Source organism: Ranitomeya imitator, chromosome 2, assembly GCF_032444005.1.
Source record: "Ranitomeya imitator isolate aRanImi1 chromosome 2, aRanImi1.pri, whole genome shotgun sequence".
Lineage (NCBI taxonomy): Eukaryota > Metazoa > Chordata > Amphibia > Anura > Dendrobatidae > Ranitomeya > Ranitomeya imitator.
The window spans coordinates 560,442,580-560,455,932 of record NC_091283.1 but is presented as its reverse complement, the minus strand read 5'-3'; the positions used below and the strand labels follow the sequence as shown (position 1 = coordinate 560,455,932).

Sequence of the window (13,353 nt, the reverse complement as noted above, 5' to 3'; positions counted from 1 at the left end):
TTTGTTTTACACATGTTTATTTCCTTTGTGTGTATTGGAACAAAACAAAAAAAGAGAGGAAAAAAAAGGCAAATTGGACATCATTTGACACCCAACCCCCTAAATGGCCCAGACAAAATTGTCACCTTCAACTTAATGTATGGTTGCACGGCCTTTGGAATAAATAACTGTAATCAATCGCTTCCTATAACCATCAACAAGCTTCTTTCACCTTTTTTTTCGTATGGGATACCAGAAAACGTAACTTTTAATATATGAGTGGTAAAATACTTCACACACCAATAGAACATATATATGACACAGACTATTAAAAAGTGCTCACAACGAAATCAGTGCAGGTAATAAAAGATTGGGTGTATCTCACCTGTTTCTCTAAAGATCACCCTCAGAAGGCAGCATAAGAGGACGGGGATGGCTGGAGTAGTGTATAATGATGACATTTCTTTGATATGACTTGCGTTTATTTGTGAATAAAACGGAATTTTGGCGAAAATTTAGCAATTTTCCAATTTTGAATTTTCATGTCCCTAAATCAGAGATATGTCAGACAAAATACTTAATAAGTACCGTATATACTCGAGTATAAGCCGACCCGAGTATAAGCCGACCCCCCTAATTTTGCCACAATAAAACTGGGAAAACTTATTGACTCGAGTATAAGCCTAGGGTGGAAAATGCAGCAGCTTCCGGTGAATTTCAAAAATAAAAATAGATGCTCCATACCGTTCATTATGGCCCCATGGCTGTGCCATATAGTGCTCTGCACCGTTCATTATTGCCCCATAGCTGTGCCATATAGTGCTCTGCACCGTTCATTATTGCCTCATAGCTGTGCCATATAGTGCTCTGCACCGTTCATTATTGCCCCATAGCTGTGCCATATAGTGCTCTGCACCGTTCATTATTGCCCCATAGCTGTGCCATATAGTGCTCTGCACCGTTCATTATTGCCCCATAGCTGTGCCCTATATATATTGCTCTGCACCGTTGATTATGGCCCCATAGATGCTCCTTATAAAGCTGTGCCCCATATGTAATGCTCTGCACCATTGATTATGGCCCCATAGATGCTCCTTATAAAGCTGTGCCATATATAATGTTCTGCACAGTTCATTATTGCCCCATGGATGCTCCATATATAATGCTGTGCCATATAGAATGCTGCTGGTGCTGCAATAAAAAAAATAATCACATACTCACCTCTCTTTCTCAGGATGCCAGCGCTTTCAATATTTACCTGCTCCTCGTGCGGCTCCGTCTCCAGCACTGACGCTCAGCAGAGGGCGCGCACTGACTACGTCATCGCACCCTCTAACCTGAGCGTCACAGCCAGGAGACACTGCAGACAGAGCCGCACCGGAGCGAGGAGCAGGTAAATACAGCGCAGCGCTGCACTCCCCGTATACTTACCTGCTCCTGGCGCGGTCCCTGCAGTCCCTGGCTTCCCCGGCGCTGCAGCTTCTTCCTGTAATTGAGCGGTCACAGTTACCGATCATTTACAGCAATGAATATTCGGCTCCTCCCCTATGGGAGGTGGAGCCGCCTATTCATTTCTGTAATGAGCGGTGCCATGTGACCACTCAGTACAGGAAGAATCTGCAGCGCCGGGGAAGCCAGGGACTGCAGGGACCGCGCCGCAGCAGGTAAGTATAACTACACATCCCCCGCTCCCCCTCACCTGCCGACCCCCGAGTATATGACTCGAGTATAAGCCGAGAGGGGGACTTTCAGCCCCAAAAATGGGCTGAAAATCTCGGCTTATACTCAAATATATACGGTAACATTTTCTAAATTTCTGGCAGTATAACTCTGCCGCTTCCTGACCTTGACACAAGGCCAACAGGGTTTTTTCTGCATGATCCACAGAATTAGGTTCGTCATACAATAATCCGAGCGCTTGAAAAAATGCATCTACATTCAATAATGCCGGATCCCCTGTTTCAAGAGAAAAAGCCCAGTCTTGAGGGTCACCACGCAGCAAGGATATGATGATTTTTACTTGCTGAATGGGATCACCAGAAGAACGGGGTTTCAAAGCAAAAAACAATTTGCAGTTATTTTTAAAGTTCAAAAACTTGGATCTGTCCCCAAAAAACAATTCAGGAGTAGGAATTCTAGGCTCTAAATCCGGAGTCTGGACAACATAGTCCTGGATACTCTGTACTCTTGCAGCAAGTTGATCCACACGAGAAAACAAACCCTGAACATCCATGCCAAAGCATATATCCTGAACCACCCAGATATCAAGAGGAAAAAAAAGACAAACCAGAGCACAGAAAAAAAAATGGTTCTGAACTTTATTTTCCTTCTTTTGAGATGCATTTAATTCATTTTTGGCCACTTGTACTGTTATGATACGGTGGTCTAGGAGCAACATGGAACGAGCTCTGAAGGAAGTGGTAACTGTACTGACCGCAGTCCCTAAGCTCAACACAACACTAGAAGTAGCCGTGGAATGCTCCTAACTCTCCCTAGGCATCTCGTCACAGCCTAAGAGCTAACTACCCCTAAAGAAAGAAGCAGGAAAGCTATCTTGCCTCAGAGAAATCCCCAAAGGATAGATTAGCCCCCCACAAATAATGACTATGAGTGGAGAGGGAAAATACATACACAGAATGAAACAAGGATGAGCACAGGAGGCCAGTCTAGCTAAATAGATAGGACAGGATGGAATACTGTGCGGTCAGTATAAAACACTACAAAAATCCATGCAGAGTTTACAAAAAAATCTCCACACCTGACTAAAGGTGTGGAGGGCAAATCTGCCTCCCAGAGCTTCCTGCAAGACAGAATAAATTCACACTGATAAGCTGGACAAACAAAGAAAGTACAGAATGGATAAGTCCACAAACTATGGACAGAAAAGAGCAAGCAAAAACTTAGCTTTGCTGAACTGGTCAGGATAACAGGGAACTCCAAAGAGATGTGAATCCAACCAGGAACCATTTACAAGTGGCACTGGCTGAAGAAAGAGCCAGGCCTAAATAGCCGAGCAGAAGAGACGATAAGTGGAGGCAGCTGATGACAGCTAACTCCAAGGAGCAGCCATACCACTAGAAACCACAAGAGGGAGCCCAAGAGCAGAACTCACAAAAGTGCCACTTACAACCACCGGAGGAAGCCCAAGAGCGGAATTCACAACACTAAGAGGCTGACACTAAGTGAATACAAAAAACTTAGCTCCTCCCCTGTAGGATACACCCACACACTGGCTCCAGCCGAACCAGTTCATGCTTAGTGTCCGTAGGAGGCACATGGGTCTGGTCTTCAGACCACAATTTTTTACTTTCTATTTTTACTTTTTACTATCTTTTTCAAAGATTACAGGGGCGACGGATCCCTTCAGGGATCTGATCTCCCAAACCAACAACAGATGAGAATGTGGAGTGACGCCTACACGTACCCCGTTCTGCACTGTTGCAAGTTATGCCTCCTCTACCCCCTCCTGAAGCCAGGCTTATTATGGCTGGACCAACAGCCCTGAGTTAACCTCCAGGATGTACAGAGACATCTATGGCGTCTCTGTGGCCCTCACTGCATCACCACTGATAGAACTGCGATAATGGAAAGAGTCGGACGGTCCCTCTCCATCTCCCTAACAAAGGGATGGTGGATGGAGGGCTCCCCTGCAACATCCACGCTGCAGAGCTGACCTGCAGGCACAGCAGCCGGGCTCTGTGTTCTCATCCGAAGGTTTTCTTCACAGCACATCGCGGGTAAGTTGCATGCAGAGGGCTCCTTAGAGCGCAGATGATCCCTTTCCTCCCAGTCGCGTTACGGCTGGCGCTAAAAATTTAGGCCCCGGTTTCGGCCCATTCTAGGCCACAAACCGGAAGAGTCCTCCCACTGGCCACAAAAATTTAGGCCCCGGCTTGGGCCTTTTCACGGAGCAATCCAAGGCTCTGTCCACCGGGCGATGATGCTCCAGTAGCCCCGCCCCCCGATTTGGCTCTACTCGATCACTGCAGGACTTCCACAGACTGACTCTCCAACTCCCGGGGGCAATCTTTATCCACCCGGACATTCTTCTCACATGCTGGTGCAACACTGTGCAGATCCCAGCGGCGCTTTAAAGGGGGCACAACGGACCTGCAGCACTCACGGGTAACAGTACCTGGGTAAGTGCTCTGGTCCTGCAGAAAACACATCAGCCCCATTTGCCCTTCCCAGCAGTGGATATTGGCACATAGGGGGCATATTGTGGTGCATTATGTCACCTCCATTATCGACCGGGGTCTTCAGCAGCCTGCCTCGGAGATTCACGGTCAGCAGGGGTCGACCTCAAGCGAAAAATACACAGATTACACAGGGGCGACGGATCCAAACGCAGAGTGTTGCCTCCACGTACCCCCTCCTGAACCAGTTTTTTTGTGTTATGGGCATGCCTGTGATGTTCCAGGGCAACGGATCCATTCAGGGTACCGCTCTCCCCACACCAGCAACAGACAGGAACGTGGAGTGTCGCTTCCACATACCCCCTCTGCACCCAGGCCCATCTCACCCTTTTATCCTGCTCCCGACCAACAGCCCTGACCCATCCTCGGGGAATTAACCTTTTGGATGTCCAGAGGCATTTACAGTGTCCATGCGCCCCCCCTCTCCTTCGTCCCTGATGAACAGCGGCGATGTCTGGAAGGCGCACGGTCCTTCTCCCCTCGTCCGACCCCAGGCCTCTAGCATTCACGATTCTGTGTCAGAATTTGACATGCACCTTGACATAGACTCACCGGATACGCCGTTTGAGCCAAAGGCTCAACGGTTAAGCTCTTGGCTTATGGACTAGAAAGCTCGAACAGGTGACGGTGGACAGGCTCATTGAAGCCGTTAACCATACGTTAAAGGTTGACGAGGACCTTAGTTCTGTCTCGGATCACGCTGTGTTCGTTAAAAGGACAACCACTAATTCAAGGACATAGTTTGTTAGCACAGAGAGCGACCGGACAAACGCCTCCCAGGTCAGCAGACTATAGAGGCGAGATTCCCCTTCTTTCCCCTGTGTTGAGGATGGAATGGACAGAATCCCGATACCATGAGTAGGACCATATGGGACAGTGACCTTCCTCCGGAAGCAGCAGAACTATCCAATCAGATCTCCTTGGACGGGGAATATTTGTTGCACCTGTCCCTAGACTCGGCTAACTGTGCTGCGCTTATCTCTGACGCCACAGGAGGAAAATATAAATTCTTTCCCCAGCTAAAAACTAGGCATCTCTTCCGGCTCGGAGTGCTTCCCCGTGGGAACAGGAGTGCCCAGGTCTCGCTTAACCCCTTTCTGCCATCGGACGGAATAGTACGTCCGATGGCAGAACACCTGCTTTGATGCAGGCTCCGGGGGTGAGCTCGCATCAAAGGCAGGACATGTCAGCAGTTTTGAACAACTGACATGTGCCCGCAATAAGCGCGGGCAGAATTACGATCCAACCGCGCCTATTAACTAGTTAAATGCCACTGTCAAACTATTGCCGCATTCAGAATCGCCCGATCTATCAATAAAAAAAGGATTAACCTGATCGCTAAACGGCGTAGCGAAAAAAAAAAGAAAAACGCCAGAATTACTTTTTTTGGTCGTCGCGACATTGCATTAAAATGCAATAACGGGCGATCAAAAGAACATATCAGCACCGAAATGGTATCTGTCATGGTTTAGACAGGGTTAATGCCCTGCCCTCTAAGGGTTAATTGTTGTGGCCTCCTTTTGGATCTGTAAAGGATATTTATATCCACACTGGACTAGGATTCTCTGTCAGTTATACTTTTGTTCTGGCTGTGTCTGACCCCCTGGTGTGGGAGTGCATACTGTGTTTGTTTGCTCTCCGTGCTCGATCTGGTCCTTTTGATTTTCTCGGCTTCTCTGCTTTGTGTTTCTAGTCTTTCGCTTACTCGGCTTTCTGACCTATGGCTTCCACCAGACTATGCTTCTATCTCACCGTCCAGTACCTCGCTTAACTCCTAGTTATTGACCACGACACGTTTGACTACTCTCAGGCACCGTTTGCCTCCTTTGCACCCCGGTGCCGGGCTCCGCCCCTGGCCACTCCCCCTCTGTCACATGGGTCAGGTCCTGCTTGCTACCCAGTGAGTTCTCCGCCGTTCTGCTCTGGGCTCCCTTACTGTGGCGAGTAGCCTCCCGGCAGTAGTTACACCCGGGATCCCTGACAGCATCATTAAAAACATCAGCTCGGCACGCAAAACATAAGCCCTCACCCAACCCAAGATCACCAAAATTGGAGACGCTACGGGTATCAGAAAAGCGCAATTTTTTTTTTCTTTATTTAGCAAACTTTGGAATTTTTTTTCACCACTTAGATAAAAAAAATAATAATAATAACCTAGACATATTTGGTGTCCATGAACTCGTTATGACCTGAAGAGTCATAATGGCAGGTCAGTTTTAGGCTATGTGCACACGTAGGAAAAGAGGTGCAGAATTTTCTGCACAAAATCCGCATCTCCTGACAGAATCCGCAGCCGCGGTTTTTGTGCAGTTTTTATGTGGAATTGAGGCGGATTTTGCCACTGTGGAATTTTAACATGGAGAGGTGCAGAAACGCTGCAGATCCGCACAAAAGAAATGACATGCACTTCTTTAAAATCCGCAGTAATTCCGCACTGATTTTTCCGCACCATCTGCACAGCTTTTTTTCCCCCCATTTAATAACATTGTACTGTACATCACAGTGCAGATCTGCAGCGTTTCTGCACGGAAAAATCCGCTGCGGATCCGCAGCAAATCCGCATCGTGTGCACATACCCTTAGCATTTAGTGAATCTAGCAAAAAAAGACAAACAAAAAAACAGTGTGGGATTGCACTTTTTTTTTGCAATTTCATCGCACCTAGAATTTTTTTGCCGTTTTCTAATACACGACATGGTAAAACCAACAGTGTCGTTCAAAAGTAAAACTCGTCCTGCAAAAACTAAGCCCTCACATGGCCATATTGACGGAAAAATAAAAAAGTTATGGCTCTGGGAAGGAGGAGAGCTAAAAATGAAAATGCAAAACCCAAAAAAGCTCTGGTCATTAAGGGGTTAAAACCAACTCAAGTCCCACAGATTTTAGGCCAAATGAATCTATGTCTTATCTAGTCGACTACAGCAGGCTGGGCCGATGTCTACTTCTATTTCGTCATAACCGACTTTCCGTTGTTCAGGAAGAATGGGTCAGAGACCTAGTGTCTTCTGGATTTAGGTTAGAGTTTTCTTCAATACCTCCGTCACTAAATAGTAGGCCCAAGTTACTCCAAAGCTTCCTGCGTTTCGCTGTTAGTGGGGGAACTTTTTCAATTTTACAGTCCTTCTGATTTGCCACTGCTCCCAGAGTGTTCACAAGGTTGTGGCGGCCATCATGTCCATTCTGCACTCTCGGGGCGTGGTCGTCCTTCCATACCTGGATGACCTTTTTGATCAAAGGGCTTTTCTCTCAGGACTGTGGATCGCCCCCAGTGTAGGGCAATGGGGTACTCGGCACTGGGTCCTTCAGTTCGGGGGGATGTCACGGTGGCTGACCCGGTCCATGGCCCTCAGGGGTGTCCAGTAAAAGAGTTTATATATGGGCAAGGTCTTTAAAGGGATAGTGTTCGTGACGCCACCTGTGGTATTTGGTCAGGGTGACCGAAGCTGCTTAGGGGTCCGCTGGGGTGATGTTATGGCAGCTAGATGGTATACCTTCCCACAGGTGAAGTACGTCCCCAGGGCTTCCCAGAGTGTAGTTGGTAGATGGTGGATGTTGTAAGGCGCAGGGAATAACGAAGACACAAGGTTGCAGTCTCTTTACCTTTACTGAAGGCTTCAACATCCACAGTCCAGGGCACCAGACCACAGGGTAGGCAGAGTCCGGCCGGTCAGAAGGCACATCCAGAGTCCCCTTATCCAGGTGGAATTCAGTAGCCTTCCTACTAGCGCCTGGGTGTTGTAGTACCTCCCTGCTGAGCAACTTGGTAAGGTCCTCACAACTGTTGTAGATGTTCTAGATGTTATTTCTTCCTCTCTGTCCCCCAGATGGTGTGGATAGGACAAACCCGTATGACTGATGGCCTGAGGCTTGTTTATAGAGACGCCCCGACCCCCACAATTTGCCACCGTGTCTTCTTAGGTATTAAGGTCGGGCAAACAACCCAGCATAGCCAGCCACTAGACTCTAAAACTTAACATTTAATATGTATACCTCTAAAATTATGTGTACTTTAAAAACAATTTGGTGCTCATGTTTAAACGTGCACTAGACAAGAAAAATGGCATGATCTCACCCAATTGCTGTCTCTCTTCTTGTTGTAGATTCTTGTGCTTATTGAGAGCACGGCATGGGATGGAGACCAATAAACCTTTTCCAATGGGGGGGAGAAGAAAAGAAAAAAAAAAAAAAAATATATATAGGTAGGTGGGGGGGAAGGGTTTAAAGCTATCTTCCCTGTCGTGCCCCGTGTATAAGACTCCCGCCCTAACAAGGGCAGTCCCCAAGTTTGAGCCTACTTAATGAAGCCCTTTGGTTAGTATAACCACCCTGGATGATATGTCCTCTTTCTCTTCCCAACGCGTTTCCCTCCCCGTTACGGGGGTTCATCAGGGGAATAAAATGTCCAGGTTAAATGTCCAGGTTAATGGAGGTATTCTGCAGTGGCAGACATAACCTCATTCAGCGGCGTCCTCCATGTGAGGATAAGGCAGTCCCTCTCTTGTCCAATCTGGTTATCATTAAATAAGGGAGGGGGAGGCACCTAGATTCCAATCTGTCATCACTTCCTTTCAACTTGTGTCAATCATACACTTAGTTCAAATGTTTCAAACCTATCAAAAAGATCTAATATTGCATTCAGAATAGTTTTTCAGTACTTTAAGCGATCTATAAATACTCTTTAATTGGTTTCAAGGCCCTTTTTACCATTGAGCGTCCCTCAATAACACCTCTGTGCAATGGTGCATTTGCGCTCATACACTTAGTTCAGATGTTTCAACACCTATCAAAAAGATCTGATATTGTGTTCAGAGTAGTTTATCCAGTATTTTAAATGGTTTCAAGGCCCTTTTTACCATTGAGCGTCCCTCAATAACACCTCTGTGCAATGGTGCATTTGCGCTCACACACTTAGTTCAGATGTTTCAGCACCTATCAAAAAGATCTGATATTGTATTCAGAATAGTGTTAGGAATACTCTTTAATTGGTTTCAAGGCCCTTTTTACCATTGAGCGTCCCTCAATAACACCTCTGTGCAATGGTGCATTTGCGCTCATACACTTAGTTCAGATGTTTCAGCACCTATCAAAAAGATCTGATATTGTGTTCAGAATAGTGTTAGGAATACTCTTTAATTGGTTTCAAGGCCCTTTTTACCATTGAGCGTCCCTCAATAACACCTCTGTGCAATGGTGCGCAATGGTGCATTTGCGCTCACACACTTAGTGTGTGAACAGCCACGCTACAAGGTGAAAGGATCATGTATATATGTATACTTGGGATAAGGGAGGTACAAGAATATGATATAGAAATGACTATAAAATGATATTGCATGTCAGAGTAGGGAAATCAGAGTACCGAGACTTCTACTGTGTCTCTAGTGTAGGGACTCAGTCTACTTAAATAATTAAAAGCGTAGTAAGTACTATGTAGAGCGCATATAGATCCCAAATTATGTACCTTTCTCCCTGTTGAGGAGTCTTAATGTTACAGGGTAAAGGATAAAACGTAGGCGCAAGAGATGGCCGGCGCAGAAGACGAACTAGGAACTGCGCTCATAAACTAGCTGATTAATTGAGGGGCGCATGTGCCGGTAAGCGCATTCAGATAACACCGACCAGGACCTGAGGTCAGGTGATAGAGGAGCCGAATAGGCTAAGAGTATGTATGTGCGGTGGCTCTAATACACGGATATGTATATCTAGGCACATAAAAAGGAACGGGGGACATTGGTGACAAAGTACAATGGGAACATGTACCAAGTCGCCCTAAGAGCGCAAAGATAATGCAATAGCCTGGGATATCCAGGATAGGATTAAGGAGCCGCCAGCTTAAGGGAACATGCGCAGATGCACTATTGCACAGAGTTGTTATTGAGGGACGCTCAATGGTAAAAAGGGCCTTGAAACCATTTAAAATACCGGATAAACTATTCTGAACACAATATCAGATCTTTGTGATAGGTGTTGAAACATCTGAACTAAGTGTATGAGCGCAAATGCACCATTGCACAGAGGTGTTATTGAGGGACGCTCAGTGGTAAAAAGGGCCTTGAAACCAATTAAAGAGTATTCCTAACACTATTCTGATCTTTTTGATAGGTGTTGAAACATTTGAACTAAGTATATTAGCGCAAATGCACCATTGCACAGAGGTGTTATTGAGGGACGCTCAATGGTAAAAAGGGCCTTGAAACCAATTAAAGAGTATTCCTAACACTATTCTGAACACAATATCAGATCTTTTTGATAGGTGCTGAAACATCTGAACTAAGTGTATGAGCGCAAATGCACCATTGCACAGAGGTGTTATTGAGGGACGCTCAATGGTAAAAAGGGCCTTGAAACCAATTAAAGAGTATTCCTAACACTATTCTGAACACAATATCAGATCTTTTTGATAGGTGCTGAAACATCTGAACTAAGTGTATGAGCGCAAATGCACCATTGCACAGAGGTGTTATTGAGGGACGCTCAATGGTAAAAAGGGCCTTGAAACCAATTAAAGAGTATTCCTAACACTATTCTGAATACAATATCAGATCTTTTTGATAGGTGCTGAAACATCTGAACTAAGTGTGTGAGCGCAAATGCACCATTGCACAGAGGTGTTATTGAGGGACGCTCAATGGTAAAAAGGGCCTTGAAACCAATTAAAGAGTATTCCTAACACTATTCTGAACACAATATCAGATCTTTTTGATAGGTGCTGAAACATCTGAACTAAGTGTATGAGCGCAAATGCACCATTGCACAGAGGTGTTATTGAGGGACGCTCAATGGTAAAAAGGGCCTTGAAACCAATTAAAGAGTATTCCTAACACTATTCTGAATACAATATCAGATCTTTTTGATAGGTGCTGAAACATCTGAACTAAGTGTGTGAGCGCAAATGCACCATTGCACAGAGGTGTTATTGAGGGACGCTCAATGGTAAAAAGGGCCTTGAAACCATTTAAAATACTGGATAAACTACTCTGAACACAATATCAGATCTTTTTGATAGGTGTTGAAACATCTGAACTAAGTGTATGAGCGCAAATGCACCATTGCACAGAGGTGTTATTGAGGGACGCTCAATGGTAAAAAGGGCCTTGAAACCAATTAAAGAGTATTTATAGATCGCTTAAAGTACTGAAAAACTATTCTGAATGCAATATTAGATCTTTTTGATAGGTTTGAAACATTTGAACTAAGTGTATGATTGACACAAGTTGAAAGGAAGTGATGACAGATTGGAATCTAGGTGCCTCCCCCTCCCTTATTTAATGATAACCAGATTGGACAAGAGAGGGACTGCCTTATCCTCACATGGAGGACGCCGCTGAATGAGGTTATGTCTGCCACTGCAGAATACCTCCATTAACCTGGACATTTAACCTGGACATTTTATTCCCCTGATGAACCCCCGTAACGGGGAGGGAAACGCGTTGGGAAGAGAAAGAGGACATATCATCCAGGGTGGTTATACTAACCAAAGGGCTTCATTAAGTAGGCTCAAACTTGGGGACTGCCCTTGTTAGGGCGGGAGTCTTATACACGGGGCACGACAGGGAAGATAGCTTTAAACCCTTCCCCCCCACCTACCTATATATTTTTTTTTTTTTTTTTTCTTTTCTTCTCCCCCCCATTGGAAAAGGTTTATTGGTCTCCATCCCATGCCGTGCTCTCAATAAGCACAAGAATCTACAACAAGAAGAGAGACAGCAATTGGGTGAGATCATGCCATTTTTCTTGTCTAGTGCACGTTTAAACATGAGCACCAAATTGTTTTTAAAGTACACATAATTTTAGAGGTATACATATTAAATGTTAAGTTTTAGAGTCTAGTGGCTGGCTATGCTGGGTTGTTAGTTAAAAGTGGTCAGACGTGATTAGGAACGATACGTTCTGGTTTCTTTCTTTTTTCCTGCTGAATTCACATTAAGGTCGGGCATCCAACTTGGAATTGACTGTCCTGCCGGTCTCTGAAGTAAAGCGTAGAGTCTATTACTCCCTCGGTGTTCCGGCCACCGGCTACACGCCTCAGAAGGAGGCAGCCTCTCTCAGGGCAGAACTCCTTCTGGTTTTCTTCTCCTTGTGCTATGACTTCCTTTCTCACTTTCTACAATACAATTCTCTTTGTATCCTTTCTTAGGATGCTGCCGCACGTGGGGCAGGCGCAGCTCCGTGTCTTTCTGTCTAGGCTTCTGACAGGATCCCACCCCTGTCTGGGGCCCTCTGTCTGCAGCTTTGTGGTGTTGCTCCTTTCCCGCTGTCTGCCTGACAGGAACTCCCTGGGTGAAGCCCAGGCAGCGTCTCCCTAACTTTCTATCCAACCCACCAGTTTTACCCTAATGTGAGGAGTGGCCTAGTAGATAGAACTTTTGCTCCCCCTGGTGGACTGGAGTGTGAAGTGTAGTGTATAGTTTGTGATACCTGGCAGGGTGAACTCCTTTAGTGCCATCAGACGTAATATCACTCCCCCTGGTGGAAGAATAACATTACTGCAACAACCAGGACTCTGGGGCGCTGCAACTGCACGGAGTGTGTCCGTATAACCTTGGATACACTTTCTCTTCTGGGTTGGCTGATAAACTTCAACAAGTCTTCACCAGTCTTGACTCAGCACATATCTCTTTTAGGGATGAACTTGGACACCTCACGAGGGTTGGTACTTCGCCCTCAGGGTAATTTCCTAGCCCTTCAACAAGGAGCCTGGGCACTTTGTTGCCCATTTCCTCTTTTGTTCTGTTTCGGGAGGCAGGTCCTTGGTGGGATGGTGCAAGCGATGGAAGCTGTTCCCTATGTCCTGCTACACTTCCATCCTCTGCAGATTCCGCTTCTGTCGGTCTGGAACAGGAATCTTTTCTCTCTCGATCATCTGTGCCACCTGTCTCCGCAGATCAATCGAGAAATTAGGTGGTGGACGCTTTTTGAACTTCCAGCATATTTGATGATAGGTACTTTTGTAGGCCTCATTCTGTTTTTGGCAAACAATTGAATGATGTGTTTTACCAAAATACTCTATCTTGGTCTCATCTGTCCACAGGACGCATTCCTAGGATTTTGGCTTACATACATTTTGGCAAATTGCAGTCTAGCTTTTTTATGTTTGTGTCAGCAGTGGGGTTTTCCTGGATCCCCCTGCCACAGCGGTTAATTTCACTCAAATATCGATGGAGTTTGTGCTGACACTGATG

General features: G+C 45.8%; 1 protein-coding gene across 3 annotated transcripts in view; it reads left to right on the top strand.

The window, feature by feature from the left end:
• FBF1 (Fas binding factor 1) overlaps positions 1-13,353 on the top strand; it is a 206,207-nt gene that overhangs the window by 160,845 nt on the left and 32,009 nt on the right. The gene's annotated exons all lie outside the window — the stretch shown is intronic.